At 43.9% G+C, this 23,560-nt stretch overlaps 1 long non-coding RNA gene across 1 annotated transcript; it reads left to right on the plus strand.

Annotated features, from left to right (window-relative positions):
• Nucleotides 1–19,552: 19,552 nt before the first annotated feature.
• On the plus strand, nt 19,553–21,250 carry LOC136354950 (uncharacterized). Its single transcript, XR_010738875.1, has 2 exons — nt 19,553–19,596; nt 20,957–21,250. It is a non-coding gene; the product is annotated as an uncharacterized lncRNA (long non-coding RNA).
• The last annotated feature ends 2,310 nt before the right edge of the window (nt 21,251–23,560 follow it).

The raw sequence follows: 23,560 nt of genomic DNA on the forward strand, positions 1-23,560 counted from the left end.
AAGTAAAGGGAGGTAGCGAACTGGGTTGGGACTGAAAATGAAGGAAAGGATGGGCTTTCGGCCCAAACCAAGGAACATGTTTTATTAACTTTTTCAATTACAATGTATATATATAGTGATCCTAACGATTCAACTCATTGCTCAGTTCCTAATTGCGGTTCTACCACTGAAAAACGTTTTTACCCGTTGCAACGCACGGGCATTTTTTCTAGTATTTTAATACGTTCAGTGTCCTGCAACAATTTACCACACTTTTAAAGTGTTCTAGGGCAAATTCACGTCTTTACGGTGTTTTACAGCTAATTACATTTTTTTTTTGTTGTCCTATAGCAAATTTTGTCTAGATTTTTTGATGCCCCATGCTCACTTATTGGTCAAATGCCCTTTTTTTTTTCCTAATTTCCTATCTTGAGACTCTATTTTTAGTGAACCTGCAGTGATTGGCCGATAGTATTAGCTTTTTGTTTTGTAATATATATGCTCGTTTCTTGTGCATACGGGGAGTTAAAATCTGCATGTTTCTTTATTCTCCCCCACCATATTGTCACGATCGCCACAGAATTTGGAACTTCTAGAGGGATCGTGAGGAAATCAGGAAGCACGAGAGGAAGAAGAAGGTAGTTGCGACAGAATATTGAGCAGGAAGAGAGAAGATTTGAATTGAGTTTGAGATATTTTCTATTACAAGTCATCTCTCTCCACTGCCGACTTTATATAGCATATCATTATTAGGTCTCACTCACTGAAATTGGGCCCAGCCGATAGCTACTGGACCCACACTCCTCCCACATATCGTGGGCATCACTAGCGTCCTGTCAGCTGATGTATCCACCATGACACATATACTCACATTAAATAAAATATATGCTAGTTAAGTTTTTATTGGTCTTGATGAAAAAAAAGTTACTATATCAAGAGACGAAATGGTTTGTTGAGATTCGCGGCTTGCTTGGAATGCTATTAATTAGTTCTGAACCTGGTACAGCAAAAATACAACAATAGACTCGAATTTTCCTTTTCTAATAATTTTACGCCAAGTGGTATGTTTGAAAAAGAATCGGAATAGGTAAACTTTAAATATTACGAACCTTCTTTTCCTTGGAAATTAACATGTTGCGTTGGACAATGACGAACGGCAGCATCACTGTAATTGCTTTAGAGAAAAAAGGTTTTTTCACCCTATGAGTCCATTGTAACTCAACAATCGAAAAGGTTGTTTGCACTAGAATAGGGTTCCGGTTCTAACTAAGGTAATACTATCTCCGTAATAAATAACCATGCAAGAACGAAGAAATCTCCATAAAACAAACCCACTAAGCAAAAGGGCACTCCTCCAAAGGCTTAGAAATTTCTCATCCTAATCAAACAAGAATATACACCGGTCAATCATGATTGATTAAAAATATATGAGTTGAGATTAATTCGAACTCAATACATACGTTCTAGGAACTGACGAGGTGATAATACCATATCAAGATTCAGTTTTTCCTTTTGAGAAAATTGGAACTGTATTTGGGACCAATCCTGAAGAAACAAAAATAGGAACACTATGATCTACTCCCTCCATCCAGTATATCACTAATAATGATTATCTAATCCATATTCATAGTAAGAGCCAGAGGTTGTATCTGATCTAATATTATCGAGGCACTTTTGTAGCTTAGTCTGTCTGTAAGAACTATTATGGCTTTTTAATGAAAATTGGGCGCAAGCCTTTCCTCCAAAATATTATCGAGGCAACTACAAATCGCACTGCTAGCTCTGAACTGAGCCTATCACTGACCGCGTCCACTCCGTCGTGAAGCGGGGGCTGCTGATCCGCGACCAGTCGCACGCTGCCGCGCGCGCGCGATCAGCTGCCCCCTCTAGTCTGATCTCTTACCTATATAAACGTACTATATGCCATATATACATACGTATAAACTTTATATACGTATATACAAAGTTTATACGTGTATATATATAGTATATACATACGTGTGTACATATACATAATTTTTTATATGCATGCACTTTTAATGTATAAAAAGATATACACATGTATATAAAGTTTGTGTGTATATACGTATGAAAAACCTAAAAAAATACATGTATACAAACTTTATATATGTGTATACAAACTTTGTATACGTGTATATAAATTTGGTATACGTATGTATAAAAACCCAAAAAATACACATATACAAACTTTGTATACAAGTATATAGAAGTTTGCATACATGTATACAAAGTTTATATACGTGTATATAAAGTTTGTATTTATACGTATACAAAGTTTGCATACATACGTATTAAAAAACGGACAAAGAGAAAAATATACGGGAGGAAAAAAAAAAGAAAAAAACGAAAACCGGAAAAGATACGGAAGGAAAAAAACAGAAAAAACAAACAAAAAAAAGAACCGTACGCCCGTACGCGACGTCCGAAAGATACGGAAGGAAAAAAAAACAGAAAAAACCAAAAAAAAAAGGAACCGTACGTCCGTACGCAACGTCCGCCGCCTTCTCTATCGTGTCGCGCGCGGGAGGGCTATTAGCCCACAACACGAGGAAGCCAAAAAAAAAAACAGAGGCCCGTGGGTTTATAGAAACAGTTTGGGCTAGAAGTAGTAGGGGTGAACTCGCCGCGCGACTAATAGCGATTTCGTCGTGAAGCGGCACCTCGATCGATCAATCACTTGCTCGGTGCTGTAAAATCCGCAACACCCGTGAATCATATCGCTGAAGCGCGCTGCTGCCGCGGCAAGCGATCGATGGTGTACGTGGTGACAGGTGAGAAATCACACGAGGGCTGCATGGACTCGATCGAGCACATGGAGGCAGATGGATCATATCTCGTCGGCCTGATTAACAGCAACCATAGACGGGACAGGCCAGCCCACCACTTGCAGGGGCAGATCTAGGGGTGGTGCTGGGTATGCACCGGCATACCCAAAAAAATCACCAAAGATCCAGGATGTATAATTGTATTAGTATGCTGTATGCAGTGAGCCTAAACAATATATGGGTATCTTATTGAACGAAGAACAAGGACCAATAGATATGTGCGTTTGTGTTCCTGTTGGGGATTGGCCAGTGAAATTAGTAACTTTTGCGGAGTCACAGTAGGGCTTTCGCGTGCGGGCAACAACGAGCAAGCACGACGTACGGCCGCAAGAGCTAGAAGGTGTAGCGCGGCTACCTGCTGGCTGTGCTACAACGGCAGTAGCAAATTTACAAATTTGCAGGGCTAGCTGTTGCGGTGTCGCTGCTGCCTGCTGGCTAGTTAGTGGCTACGTACGCACGCTGGCGGAGGAGCCGCACAGACGGATCGGATCGGAGGAGGCGGTGCTAGCTGGTGCATGCATGGACGATCGATGGACGGCGGAAGACCTCACCGGCCTGTGCACGCCGCGCGCGCGCGCTCCACTGCTTGCTGTCGATCGAGTGGAAGAGGCGGGCGGGCCGGGACGGGGACGGCGCGGCCACGGACAACGCGACGCTCCGGCCGGCCTCCGAGAAGAGGTGTGGTTGGTGCGGCAATTAATTAACGGAGGAAACTCCAATCAGATACGCAGACGGACAAAAATCGGTAGAACATTGAGATCAACGTACGTACACCAATCTCCGATCCGGAACGACGCGCGCGACGTGCGATATGGAAGCTCGAACACGATATCGATTAGGATGCGATCGATGGATCGGAGAGAAGATATATAACGAGAGAGATAGAGATCTATCGCATCGCATGTGTTTTTCGACCTAGCTAGGAAAAGACCAATCCCTCTCGTTTCTCGTCGCCCGCCCGGTGGATCCACTGCCAGCCACTAGCGAAAGTACCCATGGATCCAGGACCCATGCTGGCCGATCCAACACTTATGGTGAGGGCGGATCAACGAGGACCACCCCACATGGTATTGGTGGACCGCTACGTTGCACTCGTGGACGACATACAAGAGGTGATCGACGAAATAGGAGGTGTGTCGTTCGATGTGAGCTTGAAGGCAGCCCTCGACGCCCTCCCGAAGTGCAGCGACGGACAAGAGTGGGACGAACAACAACAGTCCGCCATCAGGGCAGAGATCACACGGCACCGGGCCGAGGTCCTGGAGCCGGCGTTCGCCATCTTCCGAGACCGTAAAGCCTGCCGCCCTGCAGCGCCTGGCACGATGCGTAAGGAGCCCATGGCCTCCCGGTGCAACTCCGGCTCCTACTACCGTGAGGTACTGGACGGCATCGACCCTCGCTTTTCTCACCTCACCGGCGGTGCCATCGTGAATTCTCTGACCATTGGGGTCTCCTGGCCACCCAGCCATGACCTATGGAATCACCCCTTGTCCGCCTCCATCTCCAGCTGCCATGACTGCTTGCTTGTGCTCTACTTTGGCAACTACCGTCCCGGGATCTCTTCGCCAGGGTGTTACTTTGTGCTCAACACCTGGGCCAACTCGGTCGCTATCGTCCCGCCTCTGCGCGCCACCTGCGTCATCACCATGTCGCACTGCGGCATTGGGACCGGGGTCGCCATCCTACGCCATAACGACTACTACGACTATGTCCTCGTTGAGCTCTTCCCCCATCAGGACAGCCGGACCCACCTCGCCTCCAACAAAGCCACTCTTTTCTTGTGGTGGTCTCCTAGCTCTAGCCCGCTCGCCGATGGCCAGTGGATACGGAAAGAGGTGCTGCTCCCCATCCCTGCAACTTCCAATCAAGATAAGGACGACGCGACACGGCCGCCCACCTACTCCTTTCGTGAAAACATGGTGTTCGCTGTTTCGACCACCTCGCTTTTGCTGGGTTGATCTTAGGACAGGAATCTTGGTTTGCGATATTGACAAGCTCAACACCAGCACTGACGACGAGGATGATCGCTTGTTGTTCCGCTTCATCCCATTGCCTGAGGAATGCGTGATGAAGCCTGGCCTTCTATCTCGGGAGAGGCCAGCGGAGGAGCACCGCACCATGATCTGTATGGACCCGGAGACCATCCTGTTCGTCTCCATGGATAGCTACATCCAAGGCCTCCCCATTGGCGATACAGTGCTCATGACATGGACTCTCAAGTTCCCACTCACGAACCACTGGACCTGGGAGAAGCACTCTGCGCCATCCTTGTGCGTGGGAGACCTCCTAAATGATCTTCCAGTCTTAAAAGAATCCAAGAATGACGGGAAGACGCAGCACATTGCCAACTGCCCGGTTAGTAGCATTGACAGGCAAAACCATCTTATCACTAGCCTCACTATTACCAAGTATGAGAGGAAGCATGAGAACGGGCAATGGGGAGTCGTGGAATTGTACGAGGTCAGCATTGACATGGACCGTAGAACGGTCTTGGAGTTGTCTTCTCTCGAAAGTCGCCATTCAAATATATTTGCAGCTGACTTTAGTTGCTGCTTACAACAGGTACCCCTCTTTGATATGTCCATTTAAAGTGTATATTATTTTGATACGGGCAACTCTTGGAAAGTAAATTTAGCCTTTAATTTCTCTTACATTGTATTGTTGGTTGGTAGAAAATCATCATTGTGGAAGCACTTTGAAAAAAAAATGATAATGGTACTATGTAAGCATGCTTATAATTTGCTTACGAAGTTTACATTTTCAAACTGAACACGACTCGTAAAAGTGGACAGGCGGTGGACAGGTCCCGAATTTCTTGTACTGCTGTAGTTCACTAGTTAAAAGTTTGATGTTTGATCTAAATTAGACAAATTTGTTGAACTACTTGCTAATGGGGAAAAACCAACCGGTGCAGTGAGCATAGAACTAGGAAAATTTGTCCTCGATTTGAAAATGTTGGTGATGGGAATGATGAAAGCATATCCACAGTTCATCTGCTTGGACGACCAATATTTTCGATTAGTAGTTCTTCTACTCAAAATTAATATTAGGAGTAATATTTTATCAATCTGATCTATTAGTTTGTGCGGGTATAGTAAATTTAAATTCCTAAACATCAAATGAGAAGCCGAGCCTTAAAATTAAAGAGCACCACAGATTTGCTGGCACAATTAATAAGCAAACACCTCTTTTTTTGTGTTTTCTTTAGCATCAGGGTGATCTCCACATCGTCGACCGCATTAACAGTTTGATCTTCCCCTTTTTTCCCCTTCTATTTCTGATATTGCCCGAACTTTTTCTCTTTTATGAATTTTCTTTCTTCGAGACAATGTCGTGGGAAAGCTTACAGCGGAGTCGCTCAACATTGAAGTCGCCTAACGAGGAAGAAGTGGTTGATAAGGATGATGAATATTGGGAGTGGGTGTTCCCCGATGAAGTGGGTGAGGATGAATATCAACATGGCCCAGACCTGTCATGTTAATTTTGCGCCAAGATGGAATCAGAATATCAACTCTTTATGGTTAGAACTTGGAACTTTCAAAAGGTAGTGGGTTTGAAATGTGCGCCGGATTATCTTGAGATCTAGGTTTATTATATTAGTTATGTTACAAGGAAATCCCCTCTTTTGTGAGGAGGAAACTCTCTATCTCGAGAACTTTTCTTTTCCTTTTTTTACATAAAAATTTTGTACAGAAACAAGTCTGTCATCTCAGCTAATAAAAAAAAGATATTGAAAATGAAGTGAGTTTCAAGTGGATTTTAATTGAAGAACGGTACTTTTCAAATAACCGCCAAAACATGTTTAGTCCCTGTATTAGTAGGTCAGATCAGTATTTCATAAATTATCCGTTAAAATCTACTATGTCAAAGCTCCAGCCATCTTTAAAAGTTTATGATTCAAGTTGTCAGCCTACCCCAGGTGGGTTGGAATTTAAAACCTGTTTGGTTAAAACCAGGTGGGGTTGGAATTTACTACGCTGAACAACATCTGCCTGACCGGATGCATGCCGGAGATACGCCTGCACCTGCCTGACCTGAGCTTGTTCGGCGACTTCATCATTAGCCTGGCTCAGATGCACGAAATGGGTGGCCGGAGCTAAGGCGTCTTGCTAATCACGATTACAGCAACAATCGCGCGCGATTACTCACCACGGGCACGAACCGCTGCACCAGTACGCGCGTGAGGCTCTAGCTCGTCGACCACCACCACCCAGTGTCCCAGTCCCAAGCAAGAGACCACAGATGATTTGAGGAATAGACCGAGGATTAGAAAAGGATTGCATTATGTTGATGGGGGATTAACGGAGTTAATCACTTCTTTACCTAAACACACGTCTTTTTTACTACTGATTTTGTCAGGCACGTTTAGTCCAGGCCTTCAATCGAACATAAGCAAACTCAGGATATGCCTCATCTGGCAAAAAGCATAAAAAAATCAGAAGTCTCAGGCACAACTTTTGCGCAGGCATATCAAACCGGAAAAGTCCACTTGGAATCCCTTAACTAGCGGCCAAATCTTATTAAGATTCCTAAACCATAGTATCGGATATCTTGAACCAAAAAATAAAAAATAAAATAGACGGTTTTGAAGAACGGTTTCATTGACATGGAGCATACATGGCAGTGTTTACTTGTCTTCGTCCCACATGACGTTTATGTGATACTAGTAATAGTGCACGTGCAAGGCACGTTCCCATCCTGTATATCATGGTAAACATATAAACACAATCAAATTTATTAGCTTTTCCCATGACGTGTATCACGCTGGACATATAAATACAAAGTTTAATATTAGAGTAAATTTCACAAAACTACAGATACTATGACTAAATTATCACAAAACTACAGATTTAACTCAGTGCATCACAACACATTTAACACCAAATTTATCACAAAACTACACATTTAAGATGAAGTGTCACAGAACTACATGTTTAGTAACTAAATTATCATAAAACTACAGGTTTAGAACCAATTTAATTACAAAATAATAATGTTTATAGCCAAAAGTTGTCGTTTTGTGATAAGTTTAATATTAAATATGTATTTTTGTGATACTTAACCTAAAATCTGCAGTTTTATGATAAATTTGGTGCTAAATGTGTAGTTTTGTGATACAACTCCTTAAAATGTAGTTTTGTGATAATTTAGTCAAAATACCGGTAGTTTTGTGAAATTTACTCTTAATATTAATATGCCACATATCTCTCCCTTTACACTAACTATGAAAATGAAGGACATCTAATGATACCAAAAATATACAATTTTTTCATAGCTTGATAAATATTTGGAAACCTCGAGCAAAAGATCTATGTCTATTTTGCATTCAAACAACTCTATCTAATGGTACAAAAAAGAAATTTCATGGCTTGATAAATGTTTGAAAACCTCGAGCAACAGATCTATGTCTATTTCGCATTCAAACAACTCCACTATGTAATAAAGTTTCTAATTGGAAAAAAAGCAAGGAGTTCACATTCTACAATATAGCTTCCTTGGTCATGTGCACATATGCCTAGGCACCTAGTCGCTTTTTGATTTTGCTGTCCAGTCTGAAAAACCCTGAAAAACGATAAATGGAATGAGAAAGAACAAAAAGAATTACCGACAAAAAGTATCATTAATCACTTATCAGTGTATTAAAAAAACATTCTATTCTTTCTAGAGTGATGCTACTCATTTTTGGGAACACAAATTAAACTGAGAAAGAGCAATTAATAATGTAGCATCAAACCTATGAGATCAGTTGTTTTTCATAATCTATACCGCAAAATTTCAAAATTATCTTGCTACAGACATTTTGAATTTTGGTGCTAAATCCATGCCGATGCTAAAGAAACATAATAAACCACCATAGTTTACATGCACTTGGCTGCATATGTGACAATATAACATGTATGAAAATAATTGGCCGACAAGAACAAATGGATCACCTTCATTCACTAATTGAGCCCTAACATTTGTATTTGTTAACCGGGTATAGAAACAACCAATTGTTTGAGAAAGCCAGTAGGTAAGCACCTAAATATTAGAAGCATTAGAATCAAATTGATGGTTTCATGTGAATTAAACTAATTTAAGTAAATTTGACACAATTAGGAACAGCTGTGACTTTGTGAGACAGCAATTGCAGAGGTGAACGAACTGATTAACGGTGTCTCGGTCCAACCCAAGCAAATCCATCAAGAAACCACATTAGAATTATGAAAATAATAAAACCCAAGCAAAATAATAGTTTCAGACTTTTTTTTGCGGGGAACTAATAGTTTCAGACTTGGCTAAATATATATAGCTACTAAGTTCTAGATCACAAGAGATAAAAAAGAAACAACTTAAGTTGGCCTGAGAAGATTACACTCATTTAATCTGTTGTACTATTTAATCCATGACATAGTTAAGTTCAGTTATTCAGTTCAGTGCATATATGCTGCAGGACACATGAGTACTTTTTAGCAATAAGAGACGAGGCTCAAGTTTATATATAAATCTAGCATAATAAGAGAATCGTCAACTACATATATAGTTCATTTTCTTCCCTACAGTCATTTTCTTAAAAAAAAACATATATATTTCATATCCAAATTCTGTCCAAGTAAAATGACATGGAAAATCACCTTCACAGTGATCTTCAACTGCTGTGTGTGGGTGGACAACTAAAAATTAATAAATGCCTGTGTATAGATAGAACAAACTAATTATCAGTAAGGTGATTTGCAAAGAAAAAAAAATCATCTTCAATTAAAATGCACATCTAGGAAAAGAATATAAGTGATGTGTGGGCTTAATTACTTTTAACCTCTTTATGAGCTCTTTCACCTAGGTGTAACTAAGGGTTGCTGAGGTTGAATCACGGCATACATAAACAAATAAAGTTAGTAAGATCCTTAATGTAAAATCATTAACGTTTATCTAATAGTAAGATTTAGAAATATTGACACCAAACCTATTACTGCTGAACTTGTCTCATTTAGTTTTTTGGCCTCCTCCTTCCTTTATTTCTACTCACTGTTCCTTTGAAGATATACATCATTTTCCTCCGTTATCAAGGATCTATGCCTGTTGTTCTTCCATTTCCTCTGAAGCTCGGTGGTACTTGAATTTGTCACATCGCCAAGCGGATTCGGTGTAACTGGCAGATGTCATGAATAATAATTCAGAAATGTCTGAATGTAAATAAACATGATCCCTAAAATTTCTGAATCTAAAAAAAAATAATGCCTATGTAATGGTTTCTTTGAGGCAGCAGCAATGGAAGCATAGCTTCCTTGTTATAAACAAACATGATGGCTAAGAGAGTATATTTCCATAATTTTTTGGAACAAACATGGTACTTATCCTGGTTCCTGGACAGGTTTGTACAACTATGGAAGCATCATTCTCCTTGTCACGGGTTACATTTTCTTCAGCATGAGCAACCATTACATGAGTCGGAGTTACACGTTGATAACATATTTAAGAAAAAAGGTGAAGTATTAGACTTGCTCATGAATTGAGGCCGTGGCAAAAAGAGTTTTCATGTATGGTTTGTTATGGGTAAGAAAATGTGGAGTCGGCGAGAACGGCAATTGCAACGTTCAGACGGAGGAATTATCTTGTCTGACGCTAGGACCTGATATGGTGTCATTCAAGGGCACCGGCCTCATTGGGCCGTCCGAACTGGCAGCGGCAGCAACTGGTGTGAGCAGCCTAGGGGCATTGAAAACAATATCATTCCTATTGTGAGAATAAAAATAAAATAAATAGCATAGGCTAGGTGAAGGCCTTCATAATTTTACATTGCCTAGGTGAAGCAGTCTCTGAAATTTGGCTGACTTGGTAAATTTAATTTGATCTCAGGCTACAAATCACAAAAACTATCATATGTATCAATGCACGACTGCCGGTTCCTCTCCCTACAAACTACAAACCACAAACCACAAAAACTTCCGGTTCCTCTCCTGTCACTCGGTTTGTTTGAGCTAAAGCAGTGCACAGCAGTAAGGTTGATCAACAGAAATTGAAAACAGAGAAGCCCGCGAATAGAAGCTCATGTATATGCACTAAAGTAAGCAATCTCGGGTTCTTGGTCTTTCATTGTATTACAACTACCAAAGAGTAAATAGCAGTAAATTGAATCATTTCATCTAGCGGTAGGGGAGCATGGGCAGAAATCAATGTACCTGTCTGTCGTCTTCCTCGACGCTGCCCCATGCTCCACCACCATCTTCCTGCTTCCAGTACTCCTCATTCCAAATCCCAATATACATACAATAGACATCAAACTGATATCATACAATAAGGTGCAATGCATGATATTGGTTCACACTACCAAGCACAATCTGTTCAAGAGCAATATGAAAATTTTCACAATTCACAATATGTTCTAGAGAAATTCAAAAACAAAATCGAAGGTCAGACAATGAGACAAATAAAAGCAGATTGGGATAAATCTAGCATTCAAGCCACAACAATCAGAAATAGACAAGAAGCATTATCTCTTGCATTGTGAGTTGTTTTCATCAGTCAAGACTTATATTTTATATATCGTGTAGAGATCCTGCATTTTCCTCTGAATCTTCTTCCGTGTCATTTGCCTTGCCTTCATTCGATTCCAACTCCAAGACCTGTTGTAAGAAGATCAGAAGAAAACATATTTTAGTGGTGAAACAACATATCTTTTTCACGGCAAATTGATTATATGTGCAAGATAAACGATCAGAACCTGACAGAGCAACTGCTTTTGGTATTGCAACTCTCTCCTTCAGTTCAGTGACATAAGCCCGGATGCTTATAACATTCTCCTCAGCTGCATTGTGAAACATCTTCTACATTTATTTCATGTTCACTGAGCTGGTATCACACGCTAAAACGAGAACAAAAATCTCATACCATGTACTAAATCACAACACAAACATGTCGTGAGCTAAGACCCGCTCATCTGCACAACAACACGTCCCCGCAACGGCGAAGAGACTCCGATTCCGTCGATCTCAAGCCAGCACAGTGCTCGGAAGGAACCGAACTTCCCAACGCCACCGCTGCCACCGCAGAGAGGAGCCCGAGGAGCTAGGAGCAGGAGGCTGGGGAACATGGAGAGGACGAGGAGAACCTCCGCGTCGGATGTCGGTGCCCCTCACCCTGCGGAGAGGATCCCATCCTTCCAGCGCCGGAGAGTAGAGAAGGTCGACGACAGCGCGAGGCTCTCCCAACAGATCAAAGCCCCGCCTCCTGGAGTCATCGATGTTATAAAACCGGCCCCGAAATCACATCGGAAACCAAATGCGGAAGAAACACCATAGGAGATCCAAACATGATGACGATACCGAGGCACGATATTTGATAACGGAGTTCAGCCGAGACCAACATCTCCGGTAGGGGTGGATAGAAAAAGACCGAACCGAAATGATCGAGACCCAGACCAAAAAATTCGGTCACAAATTCGGTCAGCACTTTCTACTAACCGAATTTAGTTCGGTCAATTCAGTTTTTGGGCTCGGTTAACCGAATTGACCGAAAAAACTGAAATATAGCTTTGGCCCATTAGAGCATTACCAACAGTCTACCTATACGATTCCCAAAACTAATTTTGAGGGATTTTAGTCTAAAAATCAGCTTCAACAGATCCCCTACTCTCCTATCCGAGTTTTGGAGTTCCCTTCCCCGGGTTCCTCGCTCCGTTTATATGCGGGCGCGAAAGTCGCTCCCAATCACGCAATCCCGCCTCTCCTTCGTTCCCGCGCGTGGGAGATAGCGATCTTTCTACGTGTGAAAGAAAAAAAACAGAATTTTCTCTTGGTAGTTTAACAGGAAGACCCACTTTTAAGTTTTGGGGATTGAATTTAGGCTATCTGTTGGAGGGAAGAGTTTTTTCACTTCCTATTTTCAGTTTAGGAAACCCAACTACAAATTTTTAGGAGAAAATTATAGATAATCTGTTGGTGATGCTCTTAGGTCCAATACCTCCTTAGTAGTCAACACAAGCAAAACCTTATCCATATCCAACCCACCACCACCACCATCCTCTCCATCCACATCCACATCCCCTTACCACATCCCCTCCTCCCCCATGCAGCCGTGCTGGTGGGGGGTGCGCCGACGGCGTCGGTGGAGCTACCGCAGGCCGCCGCTGCCCTGCACGCCGCCTCCACCTCCGCCCAGCGCCAGCGCCCTCCACCTCCGCCTCCACCTCCAACGCCGTGTCCTCCTCCAGCGCCGGCACCGCCTCGGCGTCGCCTCCGTCTCCTCTCTCTAGCGGCTGTGAAAATATTCGGTCAGACTGAGACAGAGACCGAATTTTTTGGATGAAATTCGGTCCTGAGTTTTCAAAGACCGAACTAACCGAAAAACCGAAGAACGAGACCAAATTTTCCAGTCTGACTGAACGCCCAACCCTAATCTTCGGGGCACTGATTATGGGCGCTCCTCCCCGATCCAGCGTATCTGACTATCCGAGTTACAACGACTCACGGCCAGACGCCACCGGTAACCGCTCCCTCTCGCTATGCTAAGTCTCCATGCGGTTACAATAGGTACGCCCCTCTATTTATGAGAGAGCCTAGGATAGAGTCCGACTCTTACTCTAGTCCTACACCTAGTACAACTCCAAGTCCTAAACTGTAACCGACTTTATACACATATTCGACACAAACTCTAACAAACTCCACCTTGGCGAATATGCCACACTAACCTGAATTCGTTACTTGCTCGAATCTCCGTGTACAAGACTTGAGTTGATCCTTTTTCGCCGCTCACGCCGAGCCGCCCCGACAAGCCTTCAATAGGCTCACCGTAAACAAGAGACTCCGCTATCCTTACAACTTCTTCCCTTGACTCCACCTAGAACATTGCTCCACCTTCTCTCATATGATCACAGTCGTCTTGCCAAGCGAATTGAATTTCTCCCTAGCTGTCACATCATAGACTCCCCGAAGACCATGTTCACCTTCATCTTCCGTCTTTGATTTGAATTTATCTAATTCATGACCAGATAACCAATGTCATCACCAAATAGACAGAGCAAACTCACTAGACATGAAGAGAACCATTTCTTCCTTGTCGTCTAATGAACCGAGCTAATAGATCCAACATCCAAGCTTTCTTGCATTCCTAGACTGAGTACCCGATAATTTGAGAAAATTCACCGTTGCTTGAATCACCCGAAGAAATTACCACCATAGCACTCGCTCTTCCTCTTCAGTGACGCAGATTCCATATATCCCCATCATGCAAACCCCGCAGATTCTGGATATATCCTGTACTGCCAAACAGACACGTTGACACCCTCAACGATTTTCCCCCGCTTTTCCCCCGCTATTGCCAAGGACCCCACGCACTGCTGTACACCTCTGCCTGAGCCTCCACCTTCTCCGATCAATCCATTGCGAACGCCTAAACCTAGTTCTCAATTACTGTTGTTAATTCACGATCCCCTTTTTCGGCTTAGCTAGATAACCTGAGTCTAAATTGACTCTGTCATCTCTTCTGCCACCCGGCCTCCAACGAGTTCATCGACTCTGAGTTGAGAACAACTCCTCAATCACACCGTAACCAGCGACAAACAAAAAACCGCACTGTTCCGTCTACCATCCGACCTCCTCGCCTTTGGCTCACGTACTGTGCCATGCCTCTACTTAGACGGACCAACACAGTTTCGACTACCAATTCTGGCGCTTGATTGGATTCGGTTTCCGTGCCTGCCCAGCCACCAGCCACCATGTAGTTGCCTCCAAGACAACAAAAATATTCAGATATCCCTGCTTTGCATTAATGGCCACCATGATTCTCATGCATGTGCGCACACCACGTCCATGCATAGCTTCCTATGACAGCCCACAATCCAATGCTCAAGCAATCTCATATTTTTGTCTTCCTTACTGCTACGTGCCATTGGATGGTACTTGCACATCTTGCTCAGAACCCCTGTGTGCAGCCCTCCTGCGTGATGCGCATAACTGCTCCCTCGGACACCATCCTTGTACGAGCTACCGCCGCCTCCGTTGACCAGAGCTGGCCTGCGTTGAATCCCGCCGGCACCTACACGACGACCACACCAAGCCGTGTTCCTACCACTAGAGTTCGTCGAAAACAAAACCGCTCCGACCTCCAATTGACCGCCTGTCAATCTAGCCATGAGCCGAAGCCGACAAATCACCATGCTGTCTTCTCAGCCGCCAAACGACCCGAATGCTATGTCTAGCCATCTCCATGTCGAACGCAGCTCATCGAAAGGCCCGGGCCATCTCCATGTCGAACGTAGCTCATCGAAAAGCCCGGGCCACCTCGCCTGGAGTGTTCGATTCCACCAACCTAGAACGCCGATCGCGTCTAGCTTCAATCAACCCCGAGCATGAGGCCTTACATCTCCCTGTTGAAAGTAGCTCACCGGAAAGTTCGAGCCACCCGCCCGAAGTGTCCGATCCACCGATTGGATCGCCAATCGCTTCCGCCGCCATCAACCCAAGCACTATGTCTGGTCATCTCCCTGTTGAAAATAGCCATCGAACGGTTCAGACTGCCGCCTAAAGTGTCCGATTCCACCGATCAAATTCCGTTTATCGCCGCCGTGCTCCACCTTGCGTCTATGTCTGTCCCTAGACACCTTGTGTAGTCGTCACGGCGTGGAGCACCTCCCTTGTACCTCTACCATGGATCTCCCGCAGGCTCTGATACCACTTGTTATAAAACCGGCCCCGAAATCACATCGGAAACCAAATGTGGAAGAAACGCCATAGGAGATCCAAACACGATAACGACACTGAGGCATGATATTTGATAACGGAGTTCAGCCGAAGCCTTCATCTCCGGGGCACTGATTATGGGCGCTCCTCCCCGATCCAGCATATTACAGCGTATCCGAGTTACAACGACTCACGGCCGGATGCCGCTGGCAGCCGCTCCCTCTCGCTATGCTAAGTCGCCGTGCGGTTACAACAAGCACGCCCCTTTATTTATGAGAGATCCTAGGATAGAGTCCAACTCTTACTCTAGTCCTACACCTAGTACAACTCCAAGTCCTAAACTATAACCGACTTTGTACACATATTCGAGACAAACTCTAACAATCAAGGCAGCGATCTTCAGCGGACACCGCTGCTAGGTGGCAACCCAACGGTGGTAGGGGGGCGGTTAGGTGCGAGGGGGAGGCGCGGACGCGGGGTAGCCCGACGCACAGGGAGGGGTGGCGAGCGGAGGCGCAGATGCCATGTGGAGCACGGGGTAGGGGGTAGCGGGGAGAAGTTTTGCATCGACGGGGATTTTGTGAGGACAGGGAAGAGGCTGTAGCCATGGCGATGGAGGGAGATGGAGGCATATGGTCTCGACGGCGGCGGTGGATCATGATGGAGGCAGGACAATGGAGCGGTGGAGATGGAGGACGGCGCGGTGGAGGGAGACGCCGGCAGTGGGTCACGTGGAGGCAGCGTCGGACGCGGTTGCCATGATTCGGCAATATCCGCCCGCACGAAGATGGTGGACGGTGATGCGGTGGCGAAGGGGAAGAGTGGAGAAGCGGCCAACGGCGACCCCGCCTCTCCGGCATATCATGCCAGCGTCGCGAGCGCACGAGGAGGCGGCGACAAAGGGTAGGGCGAGCGGTGAAGAGGGAGAAGATGGCAGCGGTGGAGGCCGTCGACGGCGGCAGAGACGTAGTAGAGGTGTCGTTGGGAGCAGTCGGGGTTAGATGCACGTTCTTTTTGTTTTTTTTTTTGCATTCTTTTTTCCTTTTTTGGCGTTCTTTTTTTTTCCACGTTTCTTTTTTTCCGTGCGTGACATGCATGGTCCGCCGATGGTGTGGTTTCTTTGGGCCGGATGACAGGTGGGTCCCACGTGATATGTGGATCCAAGATTAAAGGATTGAAGATGAAACTCATATTTTTTATATTAGTACAGAAGAAATCAAAAGAATAGCATATTAATTCTAAAAAACAAGAATGACATAGAGATGATAAGGATGATGGGTGTAGACTAACTAGGAAGTCTCGAGTTCAAATCCTATACAACACACAGATGCATCTTTCGTGTAGAAAAAAGATGGTGTGGGGAGTTCAAATCCTACAAAACACACGGATGCGTATTTCGTGCAAAAAAAAATGGTGTGGGTTGCAACCAGGGGCGGATCCAGAACAAAATAATAGTTGGGGCTAAACAAACTAGGAGAACCTTCAGCCCCCATATCATATGGATCTATACAAATAATTTTTAGTGAGGGCTTAGAGCGATCTCCATGGTTCCAGTGGTCCCAGTGGCCGTAGTGGGGTCTCAAGACCCCCACGTTAAATCCGCCACTGGTTGCAACTTGGATGTGTGAGTGTGTATAGATGCCCACTAAAATTCAAAATACTTTTTTGTTTTGTTTTGGAGCCTAATAAAATGAAAATATAGAAAACCATTTTCACAAGTAGATATTAAGGCATCCACCTTTGAGAATTTTTTAGGCGGGCGGCTTAAGTCGAATATATGTGAAAATCGATTTTTATATATGAACCAACCAACCTCCTATAAAAATTTTGGAGTTTAAACTTTCTAAGTAACCAGAAATTGTAAGAACTAAGAGCTTTAAATCACTACCACAGAAAATGTCATTGGTGCCGGTTGAGAACCCCACAAAGGTGCCGGTTTTTCTAACCAACACCATGAAGATGACACTGATTAGAACACTGCACCTTTGAGGTATACGATTTGCAAAAATCAAAGCAACCCAAAAAAAACATCTAAAAATCTACCAAAAAGGACAACTACACATCAGCATCACACAATCAACAACTGCACATGGGAGCCCGCCGGATCTGGCGGAGGGGAACCCGCTGTGTAACACCCTAAAAATTCGACGACAAAAGCTAAACTCTAAAAATACGGATCTTCAAAAACTTTTTAAATAAAGTTGCATCATGCCAATTTTGTTCGATTATTTTATTGAATTTTTATTTCGGAGTTTATAAATCGCGAATAATGGATAATTAGTTAGGAATAAACCCTGAAAAGTAAATTGACTAAGTAAATAATTAAAGTACAATTTAAAATAATATTTAGTGAGGATAGAAATGAGTAAAATATTATTACGACTATATTTGTATCAATTAAATTGAAAAGTGTCGGAATAAGAATTAACTCTAATTAAATTCAAGAAAATTATATAAAAATAAAATATGGGTAAAATTAATCAAGGATGGACCCATTGGTTGGAATAACACAAATATTGAGTGAACTTCATTTGTACAAAAATTAAGGTTTATAGAATCAATTTTAAATAAATAAATAGGCTTAAATCGGGTAAATAGAAAACGGCACTATTCATCGGCCGCTAGGTGTTCGACGAGGTCCCCTAGCCTAACCCTGCCCCGCTGCCGCGCCGACACCGCGCCCGCGCCCCACGCCTCGCGCCGCGCACCGCCGCTACCGCCGTCGCCGTCGCCGCTCGCCCGTCACATCGCCTTGCGCCCCGTGCCGCCGCTGCCGCGCTGTCGCCATCGCCGTCGCGACCCGCCTCGCGCCGCGCGCCACCGCTGCCGCCCTGTCACCACCCGTCCCGTCACGCGCGCGTCCCATCGCCCGCCGCTGCGCCGCGCACCGTCGCCGTCGCCGTCGCCGTCGCCGTCGCCACGTGCCGTTGCCGTCGCCGCCTCGAGCCCTACACCGCCGTCGCCATCGCCGTCGCGCCGCGCCGTCCCATCGCCGCGCGCGTCCCATCGCTGCCTCGCGCCCCGCGCTGCCGCGCCGCCGTCGCCTCACCCTCCTTCACCGCCCCCTCTCTCTCCTCTCTCTCACACCCTATAAAACCCCCAGCCCTTCTCTTCTCCCCCACACCCATTCCCGTCCATCACCTCCCTTTTTACCGCGGCGCCGCCGTAGTGCCGCCGTACCGCCGCCTTCATGCTGCCGCGCCGCCGTTCCCGTGCCGTCGTTCCCGTGCCGCCGCGCCGCCGTTCTCGTGCCGCCGTGCCGCCACTCCCGCGCCGCCGTGCGCCACCGTCGCTGCCGCCGTCGTCGCCGCTGCTGCCGCCGGTGAGCCGCCCTCCGTTCCCCTCGCGTCCACCGCCGCCACTGCTCGGGTGGGAGAGAGAGCCGAGAGAAAGAGGGAGAGGAAAAGAGAGGCTGGCAGAGAGAGAGAAAGAAAGAGAGGAAAAGAAAAAGAGAAAAAAAAGGAAATTAGAGGGAGATTAGGGAAGTTTAGAAAATTTAAAATAATTGGAATTTTATAGGTTAATTATAGTCATAGAATTGCAAAATTTAATATAAATTATGGATTATTCTTGGCAATTTCTATAAGGAATCAATTCGCGATAATAATTTAGATGTAGTTAATAACTAAACAAATAGATGAATTCTTATGGATTATTATAGATTATTTTTTTGGGTAATCCCTATAAGTAATCAATTCACGGTAGAAATTCGGATTTAATTCCTAGGGATTTTAGCCGTGTATTATATTTAATCATCTAGTCATAGACTAAATTAAATCATATAATATTTCTAGGATTTCGTCCGATATTTAGCTCGCGATAAAAATCTCTAACCTATTATATGGATATAATGCTCGGGTAGATTAAATTAAAAACTTATGACAACAAAACATTTATACCCGCAAAATAGTTTGAATCGAAATTGGGTTTGCCTTAGTTCGCGAATAGTAAAGTTAAAATAAAGGAATCAACTTTCGCATTCGACTTTCATTTGGATTTATTTGGATTTTGTTTGAATTCTAATCGAATTCAAATTGTTCTTTCGCACATAATTATAGAGACCGAGGGAGCCGCGGATCCGGGTGAAGGCCAAGACCCGCAAGACCTTGAGCAAGGCAAGTCATCACTATTCCTTGAACATGTTGATCCCAATTGCGAAGTTGTTTTGTTTACAAATAAAATTGCATGCAATTATGAACATCCTACTTGTAATTATGCCATGCCTTGATTATTGTTTACCCCTTATTCCTTCGTAACCATGTTTACGTATGAGTCTCTAGTCAATTATGACAATTGCTTAGAAATGCTATTCTAGAATCATGCATACTCATATTTATCAAATGCTATATGCTTGGGCAATTACCTTTGGGAAGGTAATTGAGATGCGGTATGTGGAGACATGAGCGCCACATTGCCATGATATTGATGACATGATTTGTGAAAGGAAAATAAAGTTAAACAACTGTTTTCGACTGGGGCGGCTGGAGGATTTGGGTGGTGTCCGGAAAAGGCTAGTGCCGTCCCTGGTCAATTAAGGACCGAGCCATGAAGTTAAGCATGAAACGACCCCCCGTACAACCGCACTTCTCGTATGGGTATAGACCTAGCGGAGTAGATAGCTGAGCGGAGGCAGTATCCATGCGTAGTGGTCTTCTTTTAGGTGTGTGATGTGGCAGCAGTCTGCTGGCAGATGCCCGGTTCGGATGGCCAGGTGAATGGCGGATGCCCGTTCCGGATGGTCAGAGGCTGGCTTGGCAATACTACATGAGGATACCCATAAGAGAACAATCATGATGGACTGGGTTCAACGACAAGAAGCAACGTAGGAGTGTGTGTTTTTCCCTTCCCGGGAGCGCCAGAACTCCTCTCACTGCTAGAAACGTATGACGCCTAGAGTGCATGAGGATGTAAAGTTCATGGAGCGGGTACTGCCAATGCAAGGTTATCAAAAAGCTTTGCCGTGACGCGTCTCATGTGTTGGGATGAGGCTCATGTGTTGGGCAGTCGCGGAGTGCGGGTAAAGTGTACATCCACTGCAGTGTGAGTAAACCAAATCTATTCGAATAGCCGAGCTCGCGGTTAATGAGCACCGGGACATGTATTACACTTGGCTAGACTCTAAATTCTTTAACTTGAGTGGGATGGAATATTGCATGATAATTTTTATGCTGATAGAGCCACTTCCTGAGAGGCGGGAATGTGGACGTCCTTAGAAAATCATAACGACTCAATGGCGGGAAGCTATCCTTGGGATCACAATGGATGGTGGACAGAACCGTCATTGTTTATTATGAACAATGGTATTAAAACTTGATTAGTCTTTGCTAGGTCTTAGGCTTGTGAAAAGAATTACAAAACTTGCTTTGCGCAAATGAACCATAGCCATCCTTTGAAATCCTCTATCATGTGCATCATTGCTGTGGTGGCTTGCTGAGTACGGTTGGTACTCACCCTTGCAAATATAAAATTTATTAGAAGCGGGAGATGAAGCTTCGGAGGATCCCTATGCCTACTACCAGGAGGGAGATGAAGACGAAGGCGCCCAGTAGGTCTTAGTACGGTCGTTGCCTGTGGCAATGGCATGCCGCTGCTTAAATTCTGCTGCCTTACCTATTTCTGCTTTTGGATGTATTCCGGACCGCTTGGTCCGATGATTTAAGACTATGCCTGCAGGCTTATGATGTAATAATTCGTACTACACATTCGTGTATGTGTATTTGGTATTTCAGCTATGAATTCGTATGTACCAGACTACTTGATCCAGGGAAATGGTACTGTTTACACGATTGATTCCTGTTATAAAAACGGGGGTCCACACGCTGCTACCGCCACCTCCCGCCGTCGCCCATGGGAGCCCACTGCCACTGCCTCCCCTCTTGCCGGATCTGGCGGAGGGGAGCCCGTCGCTGCCGCTGCCTCCCCCGCTGGATCTGGCGGAGGGGAGGGCACCGCCTGCCGCTGCCGCCTCTCCTCCCGTCGTCGCCCGCTACTGCTGCCGCCGCCGCTGCCTCCCCTCGCGCCGAATCTAGTAGAGGGGAGGGCGCCGCCCACCACTGCCGCCTCTCCGCCCACCTCGCTCGGCTCGTTTGATAGGGTGTCGGTTTTATTAAAAAACCGGCACCTATAATATAATATATTATAGGTATCGGTTTTTAATTAACCGACATCTATAATATATATAATATATTAAAGATACCTTTTTTTTAAAAAAAAGGCACCTAGAAGAACCGACACCTATAGTGTATTAAAGGTGCCTTTTTTTTCATATTTTGAAGGGAGAAAAGTACTATAGATACCGATTTTAGCTATTCCGGCACCTATAATGCCGACTTGTATGTGCCTTTTTTTAAGTAGTGAATAAATATTTAGGTACATAAACAATCTCAAATGTAAAACTTTCATCTACAAAGTTATAGGTCTCGTTGATCTCTACCGTTTTGATATAGATTGTATCTCCATCTAAGATCTTTTTTTTTAACTCTCCATCTATGATCTTTTTTTTATCTCTCCATCTAAGATCTTTTGAAACTCACAACACTCGGCGAGGCCAGTGTTGAGCTGTGCCCGTGCCCTGGCCACGCCGCTTCACGGCCATCCGATCAGCCCTGGCCGATCCGGACCATCGATCCCCGCGGACTAGCCGTGTGGACCGCTGTGGTTTCCTTGGTCTAGGGTGGACCGACCCGCTACTATTCTAACACCAGCTAATTGCAGCTTCAAAAATATCTTACACTGCCGATTTTGTACACATGCTTTACACAAACTTCTAATAAGATTGATACATCCCACATGATTCATTACAAAAGGATACCAAACACAGATTTATTGAAACAAAAGCAAGTAAATCCTTGTCACCTTAGACAAAAACTTAAGCAAACAACCAGCTGTAACATTGCTAGGAGATGTTAACAAACAAACAAGTGCTGTGCTGACGCACAAAAAGAGAGGACATATATATATATATATATACATAGTAAATTTGTTTGGTGCTCCATGGTGCCCGGGCACCATTGTTGAAATTGAGTATATACCTAATTCAAATGAGTATGAAACTTTTTCAATTACTTAGATATTAACATTAGCTACTTTACTAACTAGTTCAAAGCAAGTTTGAACTGAATTTGAACTTATTTTTGTTAGATTTTGATTCTAGGTATATAGCATCCATACATATAATTAGTTAGGTATGTAATCATGGATTGTGAAATAAAGTTAAATTTGAGTTGTTTTGTTGATAGGTATAGGTATGAATCGAGTTATTATAACTAGGTATATACTCACAATTTGAAAATTTTGAAAAATTTGAGTGATTTTTTGTATTTGATACCATGGTGCCCGGGCACCATGGTGCCCCATATGAGTGTCCTATATACATATATGTATATATATATATATATACATATGTATATATGTATATGCATATATACATATATGTATATATACATATACATATATATGCATATACATATATATGTATATGCATATATGCATATACATATATATATATATATACATATATGTATATATACATATACATATATATGCATATACATATATATGTATATGCATATATGCATATACATATATATATATATACATATACATATACATGTACATGTATATGTATATACATGTACGTATATGTATATATGTACATATACATGTATATGTATATGTATATATACATATACATATACATATACATATACATATATATACATATACATATATATAGGGTAAGACTATTCTACACCCGTATTCTATACCCCCTTCCTCATGTTCCCCCTTCTTTCTCTCGCTTCCCCTCCCCCCCTTCCTCCTGTTCCCCCTTCTCTCTCGCTTCCCCTCCCCCTCCCGATCTCTCTCTCTTTCCCTCCTCCCGACCACTCTCCCGTCACTCCCCCTCCCTCCTCCCGATCTCTCTCTCTTTCTTTATTCTGTTTTTTTCTCCCCGAAACATTTTTTCTCTTTTCTAGAAAAATAAAAAATAAATTGCCAAATTCAAGACTTGAACCCATGACCTCATAGTTCAAAACACATTCTTGTAATCAATTCATCTAATGATGCCATTTGTTTCAA

The sequence above is a fragment of the Oryza sativa genome, chromosome 1 (genome assembly GCF_034140825.1).
Source record: "Oryza sativa Japonica Group chromosome 1, ASM3414082v1".
Classification (NCBI taxonomy): domain Eukaryota; kingdom Viridiplantae; phylum Streptophyta; class Magnoliopsida; order Poales; family Poaceae; genus Oryza; species Oryza sativa.